Consider the following 24279-nt stretch of genomic DNA (forward strand, 5'->3'; position numbering starts at 1 on the left):
GCCCGTCGACCTAGCTAGGCTTCGTGCCAGCTATCAGGTTAGCCCGTCAACCTAGCTGGGCTTCGTGCCAGCTATCCGGTCGGCCCGTCAACCTAGCTGAGCTTCGTGCCAGCTATCCGATCGGCCCATCGACTTAGTTGGGCTTCTCCTGCACACTTCGTCAAAGTATTAGATCACAACAAAACTAACTTAACTTATTTTGTCATTCATCAAAACTTGAGTTAGACTGTCAGTGCTAACCGCACCAACATCAATTGCATTGGAGATGTCATGGGAATATCTTAGTTCACTACGTTCACTGGATGTGTGATACTCATAATGTGTGGTATGGTAACCTTACCGCTACTGATCGCACTAGTAGTGACCACAAGAGGATCACCAATGCTTTCCTCAAAAGATACATCCTTGATTTTATTACTCCTACTATCCTCAATGAACTTGGTGTTTCCTATTTCGAAGAAGGATCTATTAGAGGGATCATAAAATTTATACCCTCTTGACTTTTCAAAATAACCTAAAAATTATAGCTAACTGTTCTTGAGTTCAGTTTCCTTTCATTAGGCATGTAAGGCCTAGCTTCAGCTGGACAACCCTAAACGTGTAAATACCTAATGCTAGGTTTTCTAACCATCCACATCTCAAATGGGGTTTTAGTTATCACCTTTCTAGGTACTATATTGAGTAAATAAACTACAGTCTTGAGTGCTTCACTCCACAAAGACTTTAGTAGAGAAGTGAAAGTCATCATACTTCTTACCATGTCTTTTAGGATTTGATTGCGACACTCAACTGCACCATTCTGACTGGGTCTACTAGGCATGGTATATTGAGGCACAATCCCACACCCAGCAAGGTAGTTCACAAAAGGTCCTGGATATTGTTCACCTGATCCATCATATCGACCGTAATATTCACCTCCACGGTTGGATCGGACAACTTTAATTTTCTTACCTAGTTGAAGTTCAACTTTGGCTTTAAAAATTTTAAACATGTCCAAAAATTATGATTTCTTATGAATAAGGTACAGATAGCCAAATCTGGAATAGTCATCTATAAAACTAATAAAATATATGTGTCCATTCCAAGATGCCTTAAGAAATAGTCCACAAGTGTTCGTATGTATTAGCTCCAAAATGTCACTATAACGGCTAGCCCCCTTATTCCTTTTGTTAGTGGTATTTCCCTTAACACACTCTATGCAAATATCAAAGTCTGACATGTCAAAGGAATCAAGAATTCTATGTGACATTAACCTTTCTAGGCATTATTTAGATATATGTCCTAAACGCCTATGCTACAACATGTAAGAATTTTCATCGGTCAATTTACATTTCATACCTATACTATGCATTATTACATTGTCAATTGTAGGAGTAAAGATGTTTAATTTATAAATCTTATTAACTAAAGAATCATTGCCAACCAACACTGAATTAAAGAAAATACTAAAAATTCTATTTCTAAATGAACAAGAATAACCTGATTTGTCCAAATATGAAATTGAAATTAAATTCAATCAAAAAGAAGGTACAATAAATGTATTTTCTAAATCTGGAAAAATATTGATTCCTAAACAAAGCCTAAAAACACCAATTGACTCGACTTTAGCCTTCTTTCCATTTCCTATATAGATGTATCTTTCACCATCAAGCGGAAGTCGACTCTTGAGACAACCTTGCATAGTGACACTTATGTGAGTAGTAGCATCGATATCTATCCACCAAGTGTCAGTGGATACAATAGCTAAATTGACTTCCAAACTAACAAATTAAGTTGAGAAGTTTACCTTTCTTACATGTCAGTTGGCGTACTTGAGGCAGTCTTTCTTCATATGACTTTTCTTCTTACAAAAGAAACAAATGGATTTATTACCCTTCTTCTTGTGCTCCTTATGGTCATTGCATCCAAAATCTATAGTTTACTTTCCTTTTCATTTGTTATTGATCCTCTTTCGTTTCTTGCTCGCACTTTGAGAACCAGATACTAAGTGAGAACTCTCAGATGTCTTAATGTTTAGTCTCCCTTCCTCTTGCACGCATTGAGCTATGAGTTCATTCAATGTCCACTTTTCCTTTTGAGTATTATATGATATCTTAAAAGGAGTGAATTATGCAGGTAGAGACATCAAGATGAAATGCACTAACATACCCTCAGACATATCGAGTTTTAGTGCTTTCAGATTTGTCGCTCTATTGGACATCTCCATAATGTACTACCTTATATTTCCTTTACCATTGTATCACATGGTTACCAACTTCGTAAGAAGTGTTATAGTCTTGATCTTTTTATTTGAGGTGAATCGATCTACTAATTGGTCTAGGAAACTCCTAGCATCTCCTTTCTCTACTATTGAGCCCTTTATTGATGTCGGTATGAAAAGCTTCATGATACTCAGATACATGCGATTTGATTTCTCCCATAGTTGAAATTCAGCCCTCTGCTCTATAGTGGTAGCACTAGTCAGAGATGCGGGACGATCATTCCTTAATGCATAGTCTAAGTTCATGTAGCCTAAGATTACGGTCACGTATTCTTTCCATTCAGTAAAATTCAAACCAGTTAATGTTGAGATGTTATTAATGCTAGTAGTTATAGATTGCACTGAAATTTAAAGAGAGAAATTTATTTAAATTCACGATTTAATTAAAGCCAAGAACATATAAGTAATATAAAATTACTCAAATAAAATAAAATTTTAAATACATATAAATGAGCTCTTTATGAGATACCAAGTATAACATAATGTGTTGGACCGCGTTGGGCCGACTAGAAGGGGGGGTTGAATCGCCCTGCACAACTTAAAATACAAAACCCTTCTCAGACTTTTAAAATAACACTTGCATAAAATTAAATAAAGAACTAAAAGGTAGAGGCATGGGAATTTTTACTTGGTTACAACTGGGGAGGTTGTTAATCCAAGGAATGAATCACACTAGTATATCCTTCAGGCGGAGAATCCTCTTACAGCAATGACGTACAAGAAATGAGAGGCTAAACTAGACAAGAGAAGTGCACAAGTGTAGAATTTGCAATTGCTTGTTCTAATTAGCTTCTTGGACCAAGGCTATATTTATAGTCTTGGTCGAGGCGCCTGGAAGCATTCCAGACATCTAGAAGGGGATAAAAATTTATCCCTTTCGCATAGATCATTTTTTACTACGATCTGGATAAAATCCAGGTCCGGGCGCCCGAAAGGGTTCCGAGCGCCCAGACCAAGAAAGTCAACAATGTTGACTTTTTTGTACGGGCCCTCTGCTCCGGTTCAGCTCGCTTCGGTTCGGGTCTTCCGCTCCGGCTCTGCTTGCTTGGTGATCTCGGCCATCCAGAATAGGGCTCACCCGAACCCAACTTCTGACCTTCTCGAGCAGGTTTCCTCTCCAGCTTCTCGTCTCTTGGAATCGTTGCGTGCTTCCTTCTCGTCCGCCAGCATACTCATCCGCAACTCTTCGTCCCTCGGATGCATCGAGCCCGTTGGCTCTGTCCCGTGCCGACTTCTCGCTAGCTGCGTCTCTTGCTCCCCGAGCAATCTTCCGCTTCAGCTTCTCATCCCTCGAAAACACCGCACGCTTCCTTCTCGTCTGCCGGTGTACTCTTCCGCAGCGCCTCATCCCTCAGACGCACCGAGCCCGTCCATGCCATCTCCGCTAGACTTCCTGTGCTCCTAAGTGTTGGGATCTCTTCGTACTCGGCTAGAGAGGGGGGTGTGAATAGCCGCCCCAAATCGCTCGTTTCTTCCTACAATTCGTTAGCGCAGCGGAAAAATAAACTAGAAACGAAAGGAAGAATACAAACCTCAAACAAACCGATGTAACGAGGTTCGGAGATTAGGGCTCCTACTCCTCGGCGTGTCCGTAAGGTGGACGACTCCAGTCAATCCGTCGGTGGATGAGTCCCCGGAGAACCGGCTAATACAAACTCCTTATGGGTGGAGAAACCTCGCCACAACACACTCTTGCAACAGCAAGTAAGGAGAGTACAGAAATACAAAAGAGACAAGAAGAAATACAACAAGAAGAAAACTCTTGCTTGCCTTCTCTTCGATTGGAAGAAGCAGCAGCTCAAGCGCCTACAACAGCAGGTACCCAGCCAAAAGGAAGCTCACGCAAAGCTTCAACGCTCAAGAACTCAGCAGAGCTCACCGCAGAAGAAGAGGAAAAAGAAGGAGAGACGCACAGCAGATGCCCTCGATCCTTTATACTGCGAAGAAAAGTGAAGAAACTAGCCGTTGCGTCGCAACTAGAACCCCGATCGGCCGATCGACGCCCAGGCGCGTGAAGCTTGTTGTCACCGATCGGTCCCGGACCGATCAGGTGTCGCGATCAAGCCCCGATCGGTCCCCACACGATCAGGCCTACCGATCGGTCCCCGATCGATCGCACGAGACATTTCAGGCGACTCGATCGGCGTGGACCGATCAGGCCACAACTGCGCTTCCTTCCGCGACATCGTCTCCTGATCGGTCGCCACGACCGATCAGGGAAGCTCCTGATCGGTCCACAGACCGATCAGATAACTAGTGACTTGGTTTTTGCCCAAACCAAGTCTCAAGCCTTCCAAACCAACATTCGGTCAACCTCGACATGTTGGTACTTCATTCCTAGCATCTGGTCACTTCCTTGACCTGCTAGAATTTCCCGCCAAGTGTCCGGTCAATCCCTTTGACCTACTTGGACTTTCCTCAACACCAGATGTCCGATCATCCCTGATCCATCTGGATTTTCCCTTGCCTGGATTCACTCACCAGGACTTTCCACACTGCCTAACATCCCAGTTAGGACTTTCTCATTGCCTAACATCCCAGTTAGGACTTTTCCACTGCCTGGCTTCACTCACCAGGACTTTCCAACTGCCTAACATCCCAGTTAGGACTTTCTCACTGCCTGGCTTTACTCACCAGGACTTTCCAACTGCCTAACATCCCAGTTAGGACTTTCTCACGGCTTCATCACTGGGACTTTTCCGTGCCAAGTCTCCATACTTGGACTTTTCGCGTGCCAAGCTCCCTGCTTGGACTTTTCCAGTGCCAAGTCTCCATACTTGGACTTTTCCAATGCCAAGCTCCCTGCTTGGACTTTTCCCGTGCCAAGCCCCCTGCTTGGACTTTTTCCCGAATCAGTCAACCAGGTCAACCTCGACCTATGGTTGCACCAATAATCTCCCAAACATCTATTCTTGTCCCACATCAAGAATAGAACTCTCTCACGAGTGTCAAACATCAACATGCAACACAACTAGGTCAACCTTGACCTAAGGTTGCACCGACAATCTTCCCAAGTCAAACATCAAAATACAACTCGAGTCACGTCAACTCGAGTCGGGTCAACCAGGTCAACCTTGACCTAAGGTTGCACCAACAATCTCCCCCTTTTTGATGTTTGACAAAACCATAATCAAGTTAGGTTAACCCGATAACCTAACTTAGGTTTTCAATCATCTTCCAATGTCCAATGTTCTTTCCTTGAACATTCTCTGGACATTCTCCCCTTAGGTTAACCCGATAACCTAACTTGGGTTCTCCAATAATTCTCCCCCTTTTTGACACACATCAAAAAGACTTCCAATGTTCTTTTCTTGAACATTCCTTGACATTCTTTCCCTAGCTTAGGTTAACCCGATAACCTAACTTGGGTTCTCCAATAATTCTCCCCTTTTTGACACACATCAAAAAGAAAAAGAAGGGTATCAAGGTCAAGAGTTTCTTCCTAATGAAAGTCCCATACCTTTCATTGAAACTCTTAATTTCCCCTTGATACTAAACTCAACAACCAACTTAGTGATAATCCCATATCACTAATCCTCAAGGAGTAAAAACTCCCCCTAAAAGGCAACTCCCCCTCGACCATTGCACCAACACTGTCTTGGAGAGTTTCAAACCTTTAGAAATCCACAAAACCCAACTTCCAGCTGAAATTTCAGACCAACAGCTGAAAAATCAGAAATTCGGCACGCACTGATCGGTCCTCAGACCGATCAGAAGCCCCCTGGATCGGTCCCCAGACCGATCCACGCTTCACTGATCGCACTGGATCGTCACTGATCGGTCACCAGACCGATCAGGCCTTCCCTGGATCGGTCCGGTGACCGATCCAGCCTCTGAAATCAGAGATTTCTGATTTTCTCCCTGGGAGAAGTTCAGAAACTCACAGAAAATTATAAAAAATTCCAAAAATTACGAAACTTTGAGGATACATTCCTCATGTCATACACTATCAAGGAAAAATAGTTTTCTATGAAAATAGTTTTCATTTTTCAATCTTGATACAAGGTTCAAAAACTTTGAAATAGTTCAAGTTTAAGTCATCTTTGTATCATCTTGCTCAATGAAGAATGCTATCACTAGGAAAGCTTCATCAAGGTTCTTCAAATCAATTTTAAAATGTTTTTAAAACCATTTGAATTTAGGACCATAATCTTAGGGCTAGATGTACATGACTTGTACACAAGCTTTCCCTATGATCCATAATTTCTTGAATTAGGGTCATCTAGGTACAATGACTATGCACCTTGATCCTAACTCATGATCCTAATATCTCACACACATCTAAGGTGCATCAAACCACATTCAAGTCAATTTGATGTGAGATATGGGTTAAGGTCAACTTAGGCTAAGGTCTCATGCATTTTCTAAACACAAATTTGATCTCAATATCAAGATGTGTTCTTCATCCTTAAATCAATTCAATTGATTATTAATGCAAGAGATGATGACATGGCATAAATGATATCATAAATGGAAAACATGTGCCAATGTCATGATGTCATGGCATAAAGTATGAAAACTTAAATAGAGCATGACATATAAACTAGCCTAAGCACTATCATGACATTTCAAATGATGATAAAACCAAACATGATGTCATGACATGTCATATGGCAAACAACCATGGTAAGTTAACACAAATAAAATACCTAGATTACCTATCTAAGTATCCTTAATCACTTAGTTAACTTAAATTCTAATCCTAGATTGCCCAAAGTGCTCCAAGAAAATGTCAAAACCCAAATTGGCATTTCTTGATCTCTTGTTTGATTTATACCATTTAAAATTTTACAAGAGTAGCACTTCTAAATTAAGGCCCGATTGCCTTGATTACCTAAGAGAATATCAAAATCCCAATTTGATATTTCTCTAGGTTTTTCCAAATTGTGTCAATTTAAAGTAAGATTAATATATTCTCACTTTGGCACACTTTACTCTTCCAAGGAGTGAATGATAAAGATTATTCCATTTCATTTTCAAAGGTTCCCAAAAACCTTGAAAATGCTCCTTGAGTGTCAATTTCCTCAAAGTTGGGTTAACTACCCTTCTTATTGGAGTTGACACTCTCTAACCCATCTATGGGGTAGAGAAAATGCTCCTAGGAACCCAATACCTACTTGAGCTCATTGGGTTCACTAAAAATTCACTAGGGATGACTTCCCTAGCAACCCTCCTAATGACCCTCTTAGGCTTTAAAGCCTTGGTCATTTGGGTCTCATCAAGGTCAACTATAGGGTGACTCCTTGTGACCTTGGTAATGGTCTTCCTAGCCTTAGGTTTTGTTCCATAATCGAATGGAACATTATGATAGGTGGGCTTGACCATTTGGGACTTAGGTTTGTGACCCAAACCCTTTTTGTCCTTGGACATTGGTTTTTGACCCTTAAACCCTAGAGATGACTTCTCCAAGTTTTTAAGAGCCTTTTCCAAAGTATCAAGTCTTGACCTCAAGACTTGATTCTCCTTCTCTAATACCTCAATTTTTGATTTGTCATTCTTCTTTGAGGCATTCCTAGGCATGTGTCTAGTTGATTTGGGGTTTCTACCTAGGTTTTCCTTAACCTTAGAAGTGTTAATCCTAGGGTTAGCATTCCTAGTAGTATCCCTATCTAGGTTGACATGTTTAGCACCTAAGCACATGTATTGATTTCTAGTATTAACATGCTTATCATTATTGACTAATGCAATAAAATTACTAGCATGTATCCTACTAGACTTGCACGAATGAGCCTTAAAAGATACCTTAGGGTTTGCCTTAGCTCCCCCTATCGATGTGCCCGGTCTCTTGCCCTTGTGAGGTTGCCTCCCCCTCGGACAATGGCTCCTATAGTGTCCCCTTCGCTTGCATTGAAAGCACACCACGTGCTCCTTGCCCTTGCGTGTCGGGACTCCGGCTACCTTGACCTTTGGCGCCGGTGGAGTCTTCCTAACTCTCTTTGGACATTTGCTCTTGTAATGTCCATACTCCCTACACTCAAAGCATAATATATGTAATTTATTTGAAACTAAAATGCTTGAGTTACCTAGGGTTTGGGATGGATGACTCTCTCCTTCATCCCTTCCGGAGGTAGAATCTTCTTCTTGCTCCGATCTTGAACAAGAGGAACTCTCCTCCTCTTCTTCCTTGGATGTTGAGTAGCCCTCAACTCCCAATTCGCTCCCTCCATGATGTGAGCTACTTGGCTCACTAGGCTCCTCTTCATGGCTTGAAGTGGAGCTCTCCTCATGGTACTTGGCCAAGTTATCCCATAATTCCTTGGCATTGTTGTAACCTATCTTACACAAGATGTTAGTAGGCAATGAAAATTCAATTATTCTCATTACCTCTTCGTTGATTTCGGATTTGTGAATTTGTTCTCTTGTCCACTCCTTCTTCTCAAGTGGTTTTCCTTCCTTATCCACCGGAGGAGTAAAACCTTCTTGTACACAAAACCAATTCATTATGTTAGTCATAAGAAAGTACTTCATCCTTACCTTCCAATACGCGAAGTCGCCGCATTCGTAGAAGGGTGGAATGGTGATGTCTTCTCCGAGTAGATCCATCCTCTAGCCCGTGCTCCCGGGTGTTGATCCGTCGAAGAGCAACCTTGCTCTGATACCACTTGTTGGGATCTCTTCGTACTCGGCTAGAGAGGGGGGTGTGAATAGCCGCCCCAAATCGCTCGTTTCTTCCTACAATTCGTTAGCGCAGCGGAAAAATAAACTAGAAACGAAAGGAAGAATATCAAACCTCAACACACCGATGTACGAGGTTCGGAGATTAGGCTCCTACTCCTCGGCGTGTCGAAGCCTCTCAATCCGTCGGTGGATGAGTCCCCGGAGAACCGGCTAATACAAACTCCTTATGGGTGGAGAAACCTCGCCACAACACACTCTTGCAACAGCAAGTAAGGAGAGTACAGAAATACAAAGAAAGACAGCAAGAAATACAACAGTAAGAAAACTCTTGCTTGCCTTCTCTTCGACTGGAAAAAGCAGCAGCTCCAAGCGCCTACAACAGCAGGTGACCCAGCCAAAAGGAAGCTCACGCAAAGCTTCAACGCTTCAAGAACTCAGCAGAGCTCAGCAGCAGAAAGAAGAGAAAGAAGGAGAGTCACGCACAGCAGATGCCCTTGATCCTTTATACCTGCGAAGAAGAAACAGTGAAGAAACTAGCCGTTGCGTCGCAACGGCTAGAGCCCTGATCGGTCTGCAGACCCCAGGCGCGTGAAGCTTTTTGTCACCGATCGGTCCCCGCACCGATCGGTGTCGCGATCAAGCCCCGATCGGTCCCCATCGACCGTCGCACGTAGACATGCGTACTCTGATCGATCTGTGGACCGATCAGGCCACAGCTGCGCTTCCTTCCGCGACATCGTCTCCTGATCGGTCGCCACGACCGATCAGGGAAGCTCCTGATCGGTCCACAGACTGATCAGATAACTAGTGACTTGGTTTTTGCCCAAACCAAGTCCCAAGCCTTCCAAACCAACATTCGGTCAACCTCGACATGTTGGTACTTCATTCCTAGCATCTGGTCACTTCCTTGACCTGCTAGAATTTCCCGCCAAGTGTCCGGTCAATCCCTTTGACCTACTTGGACTTTCCTCAACACCAGATGTCCGATCATCCCTGATCCATCTGGATTTTCCCTTGCCTGGATTCACTCACCAGGACTTTCCACACTGCCTAACATCCCAGTTAGGACTTTCTCATTGCCTAACATCCCAGTTAGGACTTTTCCACTGCCTGCTTCACTCACCGGGACTTTCCAACCGCCTAACATCCCAGTTAGGACTTTCCCGCCTCGCTTTACTCACGGGACTTTCCAACCGCCTAACATCCAGTTAGGACTTTCTCACCGCCCGACTTCACTCACGGGACTTTTCCGTGCCAAGTCTCCATACTTGGACTTTTCATGCCAAGCTCCTGCTTGGACCTTGCCAAGTCTCCATACTTGGACTTTTCCAATGCCAAGCTCCCTGCTTGGACTTTTCGCGTGCCAAGCTCCCTGCTTGGACTTTTCCCGAATCAGGTCAACCAGGTCAACCCTGACCTATGGTTGCACCAATAATCTCCCAAACATCTATTCTTGTCCCACATCAAGAATAGAACTCTCTCACGAGTGTCAAACATCAACATGCAACACAACTAGGTCAACCTTGACCTAAGGTTGCACCGACAATCTTCCCAAGTCAAACATCAAAATACAACTCGAGTCACGTCAACTCGAGTCGGGTCAACCAGGTCAACCTTGACCTAAGGTTGCACCAACACTAAGTTCCTGCACACTTAGACACAGGGTTAAAACACCACAGAACCTAACTTAACTTGTTTGATCACATCAAAACAACCCTGGAGTTCGAACATAATGTACCTTTCTTTGCGCTGATACATTATTTGTTAGCGATACTCTCTAATATAATTCAAACTTTAATTGGCCACACAATGTGTCTTCCTTTGGGCCGACCTATTGTGTACCTAATATGATACTTTATATAAGTTATATTTTGGTCCATAACTCACAACAATCTTAATCAGCCACATAATATATCTTCCTTTGGGCTGATATATTTTGTGCATGATATGAACAAAAATAATATCTTGTTCCATAGTTGTAAATTACCTTGTGCATATATTTGGTATAAAAGCAACCTTCCTTTGGGTCGATTCCTTTTAGCATAGATATACATCTACCAACACAAAATGTATGAAACCTATCTAAGATGTCTTGTTTTGAGCCGACACATTAGTTAAACTTAGTAGCACGTTGTGTAAATAGATCCAAGAAAACTCTAGGAACTTAATTCGAACAGAAATTACTTAATCAGCTTTAACAACTCCAAATTACACTTATTAATCGATTAATATATATGACAGTCGATTAGTTTTATCCAATCGATTATCACAATCAATTTAAAAGTCTACTATACGTGACTGCATGACTATATATAGAACCCTCCTTTAAAAGCTAAAACTCCTTTTACTTTTTATAATTAAATAGTATTATTTAATACTACTATTTAATCTTTTAATTATTCATGCATTAAAAAAAATTTATTTAATGTATTTTTTTTTTGAAATAGTGCTTTTTCATTATATTATTGACGTTAAAATAGTATGGTTATATATTCATTAAAAAATTATAACATACTGTTTCAATTGAAATAGTTTGCACAAAACATTTTTTTAATGAAGCAGTACATAGACTATTACAGAAAAAAAAAACTATTTTACGTTTTTTCAATTCGAAGAAATAATCGAACAAAAATTAATTTTAATCAATTAAAAATAAACTTAATCAATTAAAATTAATATAGTCACTAGTTTAAGGTTATTAATTGATTAAATTTTAATTATTTTTATTTAAAATTTTAAATTCGATAATCAATTGCTCAATCAAAGTAATTGATTGAATCATAATTTTATTTAAAATTAAGTTAAATAAGTGTTTATTCTAGTTTTTTTTATATGATTTTTGATGATCAAAAATTTATATTAACTAAAAAAATTTGATCTAGCATACAAATAATAAATTGACAAAAAATTTAAACTTTATTGCCAATAAAAACGATGAAATAAAATCTTACCTCTGATACCAATTGATAATTCTTGTAAAAACCTAAATTGCATGAATTTTAAAACATAAAGAACTCACGTATAGGAAATACAAGAACAAGAAGATCTAGTTTCATCAATTAAATATGACATAAAAAATAAATACATAAATATAATGATAAAGAACCTGATTGAAGAACCATGTTTTTGTCCTTTAGTGTCGTCTAGAACACCCTGAGGAAGAAGAAGCGGAAGCAAATAGGGAGGATCTTCCAAGGGACTTAGGGGATGACGGCACCGTAAAACTTCTTGTCAATGGAAAACAAGAAACTATGTCAAGATTCTTCCCTAAACGCTTGGGGACTAACCCTATATATAGTGGACATATATTATCAACACATAGATAATAATAGATGCAGGACTATAAGTCTCTATATATAGTGAACATTTATTATCAGCATATAGATGATAATAAATACGAGACTAGAGGTTCTATATATACAAGGTTTACATCTAATAACCAAACTTAATAAGCCTAAGTTAGATCACTTTAATGAGTTCAGTTTGTTCATATGCACAACTTACAAGTAAGCCCACTAATTAAAGATAATAACCAACAGGACTGACCCCTGCCAGGTTGTCCCCTTTGGAATGTGGTGTTGGACTGACAACTAGACAAAATCAACAGTACAAACCAATGATTGTCGCTTCCAGTGCAAGAGTCTGCTCATGTGGTCGGTCGGCGGGCGACACTCTGCTTGTGTGGTCATCCATGTAGCCTGTCCAGTGGTGGTATGGCAGTTGACATGGATCCTCATTGATCCTGTCCGGAATCTGAGTCAGATGAAAGTCGGATGAGCTATTGCTGGCGTTGACGGAGGGGCGATTGAGACACCTTTCTAGTATGCACTCCCAAAAATGGCCTCCTGTATGGTGCTGATAGACGACGATGACTGAGCCGGCGGTACATGAGCTCTGCGCACACTCAGATAAGCACATGGGCGTTAGAGGCCAGAAACCAGGGAAAAAGCCCCCGGAGCAGGCCCTCCGACGCTCAAGTTAAGTTCTTTTTGCCCAGAAGAATAGTGTACAAAGGAGAAAGAAAGTAGAAGACAAGTACGAATGTGCGAGAGAACGTACCTGTGTAAGAGAGAAGACCTCCCTTTTTATATGATAGTGCGTACCTTCTGAAGCCTGACTAATGTCAGAGAATGTCGGGTGTCAAGACTTATCGGGTGATGGAGGACACGTGACATCCTCCTGTAGACTGAAGGAAGGTTCCATTCGCATGTGACTGCAGATCGTTGGAATATTCCCTGACATTTCGCAGTTATTCCCTGACAGGCAGTTACGATTCCCTGACTTTGTTGTCGCGTAGCACCTTCTGTCCCGACCTTCTGGCCTAACCGAGAAGGAATGGGTCAGCTTAGGTTGTTCTGTTGGTTACAACACCCACCCCAAACCTTGAGGGGTCGGGAGCTGTGGTAAGATCGTCCAGGAGCCGACCGGGGGTTGATTGACCGGGATTTAGCTTACTGAGGGAACCAGGCCTGGATATAATCGAGCCGCGAGAACTCAACCAATCGGATCTAGGTCATATATTACTCCAACTACCCCCCAAATGTTTTAGACCAGGGTGTATGATCTGAAGTCCTGGTCTGCGAGAACCCGACCAGGAACCATGTTGTTGACGTAATTCCATGGTCCTACTTCTCCTTTCCCTAACCGCCGACTGTCACGCCCCCTTGACTTCTGATTGTCACATCTCCTTGACTTCTGACTGTCATGTCCTCTTGACTTCTGACCGTCACGACTTTATCGGACCCCACCATTATGCACCGTATCACAAGCCTCCCCCTCCCCAAGTCTAGTTGAAGGAGGCTCAGGTTCGAATGACTAAACTCAGGCTCTGGTTTCCTATTCCACTATGACGTCCTTAAATGCTACTCCTTTTCCCAAATCCTTGGATGTGTAACATGTTTAGTAACTCAATCAACCTTGAGGAAAGGGCCTCACAAACCCTTCGAAGTTGACCCTTCCACATCTTCCTCTCTTTAAAAGGGGTTGAGTCCCCTTATACCCTTGTACCCTTCTTGTTGACTTCTCCGGACCATGGAATCTATCTTTGAATCTGACGAGGTGTCTCCCTTGCGCCAACAGCTAGCCCATATGACTCAGCTACTTGCCCAAAAGGATACTGCTTTAGCCGAGATGACACATGACAGAGATCTTCAATCTTTTCTCTGTTGAGACATTGTGGAACTTTGGCTAGCCGCTAAGTCTCGGGCCCAGGTAGAAGCAACGCTGAAGTAGAAAGCTTATGAAGATTTGGAGAGCCAGGCCCAATTCCTGCTCTATCTAAAAGAGAAACATGTTGCTTCTATAGTCCTCCTTCAAGAAGAGAACCGGCTCAAAGATGAAACTATTACTCAACAACATCGCATTATTCAATTCGCCAAGGCAGAGCTGGTTCAGGCGTGACCTTACTCGCGGAAAGCAGATTATGTGGGACACCTTTGCTCGTGGTGTCGAACAGCTACTGACACTAGAACAAACTTCTGACTACTTAGATGTCTTTAGTTGTGGGAATGAGATTTTGAGTGGTGTCCCTTGTATTCCACCAAATAAATGCAAATCTAGTTGGGTTTCAGTCTTTGTTTCTTTTTCCTGGTACTTCTTTGTTTTCTGATAACCTACCCGAGAATGAGAGTGTAAAAGGCTGACCCATAAGTTATTAGGCGCGATAGCGTGCTTGTTTATATCTTGTGCCAAGATGCGAGGGCGAGAGTTTGAAATCTTGCCCGAGGGGTTATTGGTCATGAGGGAAAGCTCAATTATAACTCACACTGGGGTGAGAGTCTGAGGGTGTAAGGGCGTGAGGGCAAGTTCACTTATAACTCGCACTGGGGCGAGAGTCTGGAAGCGTGAGAGCAAGCTCACTTATAACTCGCGCTGGGGCGAGAGTCTAGAATCCCGATCGAGAGGTCGTTGGTTATAAGTGCAAGCTCACTTATAACTCGCACTGGGGCGAGAGTCTGGAAGTGTGAGAGCAAGCTCACTTATAACTCTCACCGGGGTGAGAGTATGGAATCCCGATCGAGAGATCGTTGGTCGTGAGAGCAAACTCACTTATAACTCGCACTGGGGCGAGAGTCTGGAGGCGTGAGAGCATTCTCACTTATAACTCACACTGGGGCGAGAGTCTGGAAGCAAGAGAGCATGCTCACTTATAACTCGCACTGGGTGAGAGTCTAGAATCCCGACAGAGAGGTCGTTGGTCGTGAGAGTAAGCTCACTTATAACTCACACTGGGGCAAGAGTTTGGAGGCGTGAGAGCATGCTCACTTATAACTCGCGCTGGGGTGAGAGTCTGGAATTCTGACCGAGAGTCTGACCAGGAAATGATCGGGGGGCCTACCCAGGACTTGATCTGGAGACCTGACCAGGAGTGGCTCTGGAGGTCTAACCTTGAATGGATCTGGAGACCTAACAAGGAGTGGATCTGGAGGTCTGACTAGGACTTGATCTAGAGACCTGCCCAGGAGGGGATCTGGTGACTTGACCAGGAGTGGCTCTGGAGGTCTGACCAGGAATGGATCTGGAGACCTGACAGGGAGTGGATCTGGAGGTATGATCAGGACTTGATCTGAAGACCTACCCAGGAGGGGATCTAGAGACCTGACCAAGAGTGGATCTAGAGGTCTGACCATGAATGGATCTGGAGGTCTGACCAGAACTTGATCGGGAGACCTGACTGGGAGTGGATCTGGAGACCTGACCAGGAGTGGATCTGGAGGTCTGACCAGGAATGGATCTGGAGGTCTGACCAGGACTTGATCGGGAGACCTGACTAGGAGTGGATCTGGAGGTCTGACCAGGAATGGATCTGGAGACCTGAGTGGGAGTGGATCTGGCAGTCTAATCAGAAATTAATCTGGAGACCTGCCTAGGAGGGGATCTGGAGGTCTGACCAGGACTTGATCGGGAGACCTGACTAGGAGTGGATCTGGAGGTCTGACCAGGAATGGATCTGGAGACCTGAGTGGGAGTGGATCTGGCAGTCTAATCAGAAATTAATCTGGAGACCTGCCTAGGAGGGGATCTGGAGGTCTGACCAGAAAATAGGTCGGACGAGTAACATCTGTGGCTTGAAGGGATTGTGCTCAAGGACTTAGCTTAATGCTCCTGCAACCACAAAGTGTAATACATAAGGTTTTAGTCAAATTTAAACCTTACTCTGATTTCGAAGAGGAGTAAAGACTTCGAATTTGGAGCGACCCTTCTTGCCGTCTTCTTCTTTGTTTCCCGAGGCCGCCGCATGGAATTTTTAGTCTCCGAGGCATGGTCTTCACAAGGTAGGGCATTCCTATTCACATATCCCTCTTCATGATTTTCCTGTCACTTCCATCATAAATGTCCATTCCTAGGGAGATGACATGTGCCCCATGAACTCAACTCGTCATAATGTATGACACACACTTTTTGCACGCAACCCTAAATCGCTCCCGCTTCTCGATCTGACGGCTGACGTGTGCTATGTTGTTTCAGTTGTCATGCTCGCTTTTCGATGCATTCTAAGGGTTTTGATTTAAAAACCCTAAAGGTTGTGAATCATCATTCCTCATCGCTTCGACTTCCTTCGAGTTCTTTTTTCCTTCTTACTTTCGCTTGCTCGCTTTCTCCTTCGTGCATTTTCTTTGTCCTCCGTAAGTACTCTTCCTTCTTCATCTCCCACTCCTGTAATGGCTGATGAGATGGAGGTTCCATGGTATGTATACTTCCATTCTGATATGGATAATAGTGATCTTAGGGCAATTCGATTGAGTTTGGAACTTTCCGAGGCCTACAAGTTTCGTCCTCCGGGGCCTGATGGCCATCCTTCCTCCCCTCCTGCCAGTTTTGTGACCTTTTTTAAAGACCAACTCCTTAGCGGTCTCTACTTCCCTATCCATCCATTCTTTTCTTCTTTAAGCAGGTACTTTCGTGTTTCGCTATCTCAATTCGCCCCCAACGCCTTTTGCACTATGTACGGAATGGTGACCCTTGGTCACCTATATTAAATACCCCTGACCCCACAACATTTTCACCATTTTTACACCCTTAAACGCTCGGAGCCGAGTGTTTTCATGGTGTAGTCAAAGGTCAAGTACAAGTTTTTTGAGGGGATGTCTTCTTCCAACAAAGGTTGGAAGTCTAGATTTTTCTATGTCCAATTGCCAGAGCCAGCATCCTGGCCAGCTGAGTGGCGCTATATTCTTCCCACTCCCTTTGAGCACGTGACCACCAACACCAACCACCCTACCACATAGCTTCCGAAAAGTTGGAGGGTGTGCAACTGTGGCTTCCCTTTCTGCTGCGAGAAAGCATGCTATACACTTTTGGGCTCAGCCTCGTCCGGACGCCTTTAGGTGCTCCTTTTGGTAAGATCCAATGTCTTCACTTCTTGGTCTTCGCTAATTGAGATAATTTGTTTCTGTTTTGCAGAGGTTGCCATGTTTTGTGCCTACGCTATTGACTCTTCTAGGTTGCCTAGCGATATTCTGAAGAAGCTAGGCCCATAGATTTTGGAGGAACATGAGGTTCCTTATGCCCCACCAGCCAACGCCTCAGCAGAGGCCTCGTCTCAACCATCCAGGGACCCCGAGACCCTTGGAACTAAATCACTCTCTACCGAACAGACCACGGATGAGAGGGCCCTCTCTCCTCCTTCAGAGAAGAGTCTGCGCCTCCAGCGTAAAAGGAGATGAGTCATCCCATCAGTCCAATCTTCTCTATCGAGGCCTCCTCTTTCCTCCAAGACCAAAGAGAAAACCCTTGCCCGGGTAACTCCTTCTCCAGTAACAGAGGTTGTGCCCTCTCTTGTCCCCGTTTTGGTCCCAAAGCAAATCATCTCCCGAGCGAGAGTCACCAACCCGGGGATTCCGCCACCCCATCTATTCCACCCCCTGCTCCTACCTCGGCACCTGCCTCTTCTTCATGCAAGGAGCACCTTAAGGGTAAATATGCTTTCACCTCTTCCTTCCAGTTGCCTTCTTTGCAGGTGCAGGGCCCTATCCCATCGGTCAGTGCCTCTCCTCACTGTGGCCAGGTGAAATTTCATGGGGCCCTGGCCGAGTCATGGAAGATTGCTGTCGACCAGATTTTGAAAGACCCCCTCTAGAGCTAGCCAACCTGTTCTCCAATCGGCTAGTATCGATGAGTTTTCTCTATCTATTTTTCAGATCTTTGAGATAATGCTAATCTTTCCTTGCTCTTGACAAGCATGCGCCATGGGTCTGAGCATATCACAGTATGTGGTCGACCTGCAATGAGAGAATGAGTCCCTGAGGGCTCACCTTCAAAAGTTGGAATCTCCTACTACAACTGGCTACATTTTTTATTTGATCACTTCTGATAACCCGATGCAATCTTATCTTCAAACTGTCGGGGAAAAAGCTCAAACTACCCGAGACCTAGCTCAGGCAGAGTCAGAGAAAGTACAGACCTTGCAGACATCTCTGAAGACAAGTGAATCAAGCTTAAGTCTAAAGGGCTGAGACACACCCAAATTTTGGCTGATCTGGAGGAGAAGGAAACTGAGGTGGCTGCCCTCTCTTCGCGGTTGAAGAAGTTGCAAGAAGCGCATGTTTTTCTAGTGAGAGATCTGGAGGCAAAGAAGGCAGACCTGCCTGCTAGCACCGACCGAGAAGCTGCTCTTCAGAAGCAATGGGAGGTAGCCAAGGCTACCCTTAAGTCTCTACAGGAGGACCTTTCTAAATCCAAGGATGAGGTTGTCACCACACACCAAGAGCTGACCCTAGTCCAAGTTGATGTCGACAAGGCCAAGGACGAGCTGAAGGCTTATCAGGCCGGTGAGACTGCCCGTCTGGAACATATAAGGCCACCTACCTTGCTTCCGAAGTATTTGGAGCAAAGTTAGACAGTCTCATCGATCGGATGGTCTGCTACGGTGGCATGGGGGCCCTGCTACAACTTTGTGAGAAAAGCTACCTCCGATCAGCTCCTCCTGACGATTTCCTAGACAGGGGCCACCTTCTCCGAGAGCTCCCTAATGATGCATTTCCTTATTTCGATGGCTATTTTGCGCTTCCTTTCTTCTAACTTTGATTTGAGCATTGTGAAGGGCCCATGCTTGGGTAGACTGTTTTTGCAATGTATCGTTGTATAGTTCATTTAGTACTTTCTCTTATGGTCCATGCTATTTCTTACTGGATGTGTCCGTGTAGTTTGCTAAGTGCTTATCCATCCTGCAGAGGTTCTGCTAACTTAGCCTTCGTGTAGGTGTTAGGGCACGCAACTGGTCAGGTTTTTGTTACCCGATCGGGCATATAACTCGACCGGGCATATAACCCGACCAACCCGTTTAATGTCTCGACCAGGTTTCGTGATTGAGCGATCCGATCAGTTGCTTTGTCTGATTAGTCTATTTTAGGGCGCTCGACCGAGTTTCACGTGATTGAGTTACCCGCCCGGTACTCGCGAGTTCCGAGAGAGAGCTACTATAGCATCGCCTATTCCCAAGATCCCAACAAACCTCTATCCCCAGCATGTCTATCATCCTCACTTTCTCCGACATTCCCCCGTGGCACAATTTTCTAGAATGATCCTAGAACTAGCGCTGCTCCTACATTTATGGCTAACTCCAGCCACTTTAAATATGAACTGCCTGATGGGTGCTGATGACGAGGTCCTTTATGCCGCCCTTGGCCGCTATAAATATCCTCCCCCTTCCGCTTCACTGAAATTTTTGTCTCAAGAGTAAGCCTTCCTATTGTCTCCAGCACTAGTTGTCCTCTGCCCCTTGTGTTTTACATTTGCATCCTCCCATGGACTCCCCTGCACCTACCTACGCTCCCAAAGTTTCGACTTTTACTGGCATGGATCTGGACGATCTTCACTTCACCTATGAAATCCCCAGGGCCATGCATATTATTGTACCTTTTAAGATCCATCGGGTCTCTTCACCCCCGGTAGGGTACATGACCTTCTTCAAGGAGCAGGTTGTTGTCGACCTCCACTTCCCCATTCACCCTTTCTTTTCCCAAGTGAGTCGTTACTTCCGCATCTCTCTCTACCAACTTACCCCTAATTCCATGAGGATTTTGTCTGGATTTGTCCTCCTCTGTGAAGTGTGTGATATGCCCTGGACTCCCTGCTTGTTTTACTATTTCTTTACCCCTTGTTGTCATAGTGAGGGCTTTTTCCGTCTCCAGGCCTGGACTCGAACCACCTTTTTTGTTCCTCTTCCATCCTCAGACTCGGAGTGGAAAAAAAAATATTTCTTCCTAAGTTTTCCCCTAGCCATAGAATGGCCTACCCAGTGGCGCTGAGCTCTACCTCTGGCACAACCTCTAGGGGATTTTCAGACAGACCTTGACTTTATAGAGGCCTCCGCACAATTGGGATGTTGGTGCTTGGACCTGCTCAGACTACTGACAAAGGACGTACTATTTCTATTCAGACTGAGCCGCACCCCTTCAGAGCTACCATATTCCTTAGGTACGGCTTACCCTACCTCGACTGACCTGCGTTTCCCTATTCTGATTTTGATACTCTTCTTGTAGCCGACACTCTGACTCGGGCGCCCCCAATCAGGCATCTTCCCCTGAGTGATATGGAAATACAATGCCAAGGCGGCATAATGTTGGTGCGAGAAGCATCTGACGATCGAACTCGTGTTTTGATAATGGCAAAGGATTCAAAGTTAAGGTATTTTGTAATCTAACAAGTCTGCTTGAGGATTTCAGGAAAGTCCTAGCTGCGGTTAGGCAAAGGAAAAACCCTAGGGGGTGGTAACCCTAGGTCATAGGGGGTGGTAACCCTATGCGGAAAGTCTTGGCAGATCGATGACTTCAGGCAAAAGTCCTAGGGGGTGGTAACCCTAGGTGGAAAGTCCTGGTGTCGTGAACCAGGTGAAAGACTGGATCAGCCAGGAAGCGGAAGTCCAGCAGAAAGTCCAGGAGCCTCGAGTGCCGAGCAAAAGTCCAGTCGATCTGGAGAATCAAACTGGCATCAGGTAATCTCTCCTGAGGGGAGTAGGTGAGGACGCGTTCCCCGTAGAGGGAACAGTAGGCGTCGGGTCAACCTAGGGTTTCCGGTCGGAAACCCGAAGTCAGACTCGGACAGTCCGGAGACTGTCTATACTTCATTTATCATATTTATTGTGCTAACTTTGTGTTGCAGGATAGTATTTGGGACTAACGTATCTTGCAGGTACAAAGGAGCAACCTAAAGCCTCGGATGAACAGTGTCCGAGGCGCCTTCATGGAGCTTGGAGGCGCCTCGGGTGCAAGGCGCCTTGATGAACAGTGGAAGGCGCCTTGAACAGATGAAGGCGCCCTGTGAACAGTGGAAGGCGCCTTGAATCTGTGATAAGATTCGACTAGTTCGCTCCTTATCTCCGCGGCTGACTCGGCCTATTCAAGGCGCCTTGGGTAGCATTCAAGGCGCCTTGAACACTATTTATAAAGGGGGTTCGACCAGCAGCTTGCATCAATGAATTCCAAGTCTTCCTTCTGCATTTAGCTGCTAACGAACTCATCTCGAAGTGCTGCAACTTGACGCCGACGACCTGAACCTTCAATTTAGAATTTCCTATTGTCGGTATAATTTATTTATTGAATTTCTTGTAAATCATCTTTTGTAAATTTACGATCTTATAGTTGTTGCCCACCGGAAGTGATCAAGGATCGCGGGCCTTCGAGTAGGAACCGCCTTAGGCTCTGAACGAAGTAAATCCTCCGTGTTCTTCTGTGTGTCTTTCTCTATCTCATTTCCGCTGCATTAATTTCTAAACGACGTTTTAATTACTCCGATAGTTTTACGATTCCAAAAATCGAACGATTTAGCCACGAGCGCTATTCACCCCCCCCTCTAGCGCGTCTCGATCCAACAATTGGTATCAGAGCGGGATTGTTTTGAATTGGTGCAACCACCATTCAAAACAGTTTTTTTTGTGGTTCTTTGTTTATTTTTCTTTCGGAGTCAATTAGAAATTAGCTAATTAGCTAAAACTCTAATTCTTTTCAAAACGGTGTTGCTCAAAGTTGGTCAATACCACTTGAGCTCGTTATTTTTTTCTTCTTCTTCCCGCACTACTAATCCAAGACTCAGTCTTGGAATAGATCTTCTTGTTTGTGTTTTTATTAGATCTAAATGGCCCAACAAGAAGGATATAGCACTGTTCGTCCCCCACTATTTTCCGGAGAAGACTTCGGATATTGGAAGGAGCGAATGGAGATATATCTGAAGATCCAGTTCGACACCTGGATGATAGTCAAGACAGGACTGCAACTACTAACTGATACAGACGGTAAGCCTACATCCTGTGAGAACTGGGAGCCAGCCTTTATCAAAAAGGTGGAAGCAAACGCCAAGGTTACCTGCACCATCCAGTGCGGTCTTACCAAGGAAGAGCTCAACAGAGTCGGTCCGTTCTCTTCCGCAAAAGAGCTGTGGGAGAAACTGATCGAATTTCACGAAGGCACCTCGAAAACCAAGGTAAGTAAGCGTGATTTGTTACTTAATAAACTATACAATTTAAAAATGCAGGAAGGCGAGATGACAAGTTCGTTACACGCTCGAATTCAAGATATTCTGAATTCTCTTCATGGAATCGGGCAAAAGGTAGAAAATAGGGACATTATAAGGTATGCTCTTAACTCATTTCCTAGGAGTACATTGTGGGCATCAATGGTAGATGCCTACAAAGTCTCCAAGGATTTGTCTTCTTTAAAATTAGATGAATTTTTTAGTGAATTTGAACTTCATGAACAAACTAATGCACAACCATCCGAGAAGGGTATTGCTTTGGTTGCAGGTACGAGTCGAACACGGGAATCAAGAGTATGGCGAAAAATTGAATCGGAATCAGAAGACGAACCCGACTTAGAAGATTCAGAAGATGAACTGACCAGCGAACTAGTGAATCTCGTGAAGAAGCTCTACAAGAAGAAGAAGGGCTTCAACAAGAAAGATCTGAAGAAGGCAGTTCAATCCAAGGAGGCCCAACCAAACTCGAAGGTAAAGTTTGAAGTCACCTGCTACGGGTGTAACCAGAAGGGGCACATCAAAGCAAACTGCCACAACCAAAAGGAAGCCAAGAAGCAAAGAAGAAAGAAGGCCCTAAAGGCAACGTGGGACGAATCTTCCTCGGAGGACGACGACGACGAACTCGATCAGACGAGTCTACTCGCACTGATGGCCCGGGACCAGATCATCGAGAGCGAGAGCGAGTCAGAGGCCGAGTCCGAGCAAAGCCACGGATCCGCATCCGTTTCAGAAGGGCCAGACTCCACTGTAAGTATTCCAAGACTCAATAATTTAGTTAATTACTTATTACGCAAGTTAGCTAAGTCAAACATTAGGATTAAATCACTTTTAAAGGAAGTAGCTGTCCTTAAAGAAGTGACTAACACTAATTTCTTACCTGATCAAGTTCAGACTGGAAATTCAACTCAAGTTCAAAAACTTGAGGAAGAAAATTCTAGTTTGAAAAATATGGTAAAAGATTTAAAAAATACCTTAGAACGGTTTTCTCTGGGCTCCAAGAATTTGGACCTAATTCTTGGGACACAAAGAGTCGTCTACAACAGAACTGGGCTAGGATATAAAAGTAAAAAAGAAATATAGATCTTATCTATCGTTAATAAACAAACAAAGTAGTAAATCAGTCCAAGCATGGGTCCCCAAGTCCAAATTAATCAATCAAGTTGGACTTGGCCAATACTGGGTTCCGAAGGATCAAATACACTACCTCGATAGACCATATCGAGGCTATGATCCAAGGAGAGCTAAAAGAAAAACGATCTTAAAAATTTAAAATTCGAAATTAACTTATAAATTCTAAATTCAAAATTCAAAATCAAATTAAAAATTTGAAATTAACTTATAAATTCTAAATTCTAAATTCAAAATTCAAAATCAAATTAAAAATTCGAAATTAACTTATAAATTCTAAATTCAAAATTCAAAATCAAATTAAAAATCCGAAATTAACTTATAAATTCAAAATTCAAAATTCAAAATTCAAAATTAAATTATAAATTCAAAATTTAAAATCATATTATAAATTCAAAAAAAAATAGCTGGAGGATCCAAACTAGCTGGCACCTCCAACTGAACTACCCGACAGGGTAACTGAACCTAATTTACCCGAAATGGGTAAAACAAGAGTAGATAACCCGGCAGGGTAATTAAGGTTAGATTAAAACGGGCTAAGTTTAACTTGAACCACAGTACTGGTGAAGTTTTTGGATGATAGTACGTTAGGGAAGCTTGGGCATCGCATGTCTAGGAAGATATGGCTTCGACCTGGTGCATTTGGCCAAGTGGAACTGACCGAAGCTACCCTTAAATGGATCCTAACTAGTTAGACCAAGGATTAATATTAAGTTCAATGGGTAGGACTATTTGGAAAACCTCGAAGGCATGGTTACTTTAATGAGCTCCTTGTGACTCACCAGAGCCCAGAAGTTTATCCA

Source organism: Zingiber officinale, chromosome 6B, assembly GCF_018446385.1.
Source record: "Zingiber officinale cultivar Zhangliang chromosome 6B, Zo_v1.1, whole genome shotgun sequence".
In the NCBI taxonomy this organism is placed as follows: domain Eukaryota; kingdom Viridiplantae; phylum Streptophyta; class Magnoliopsida; order Zingiberales; family Zingiberaceae; genus Zingiber; species Zingiber officinale.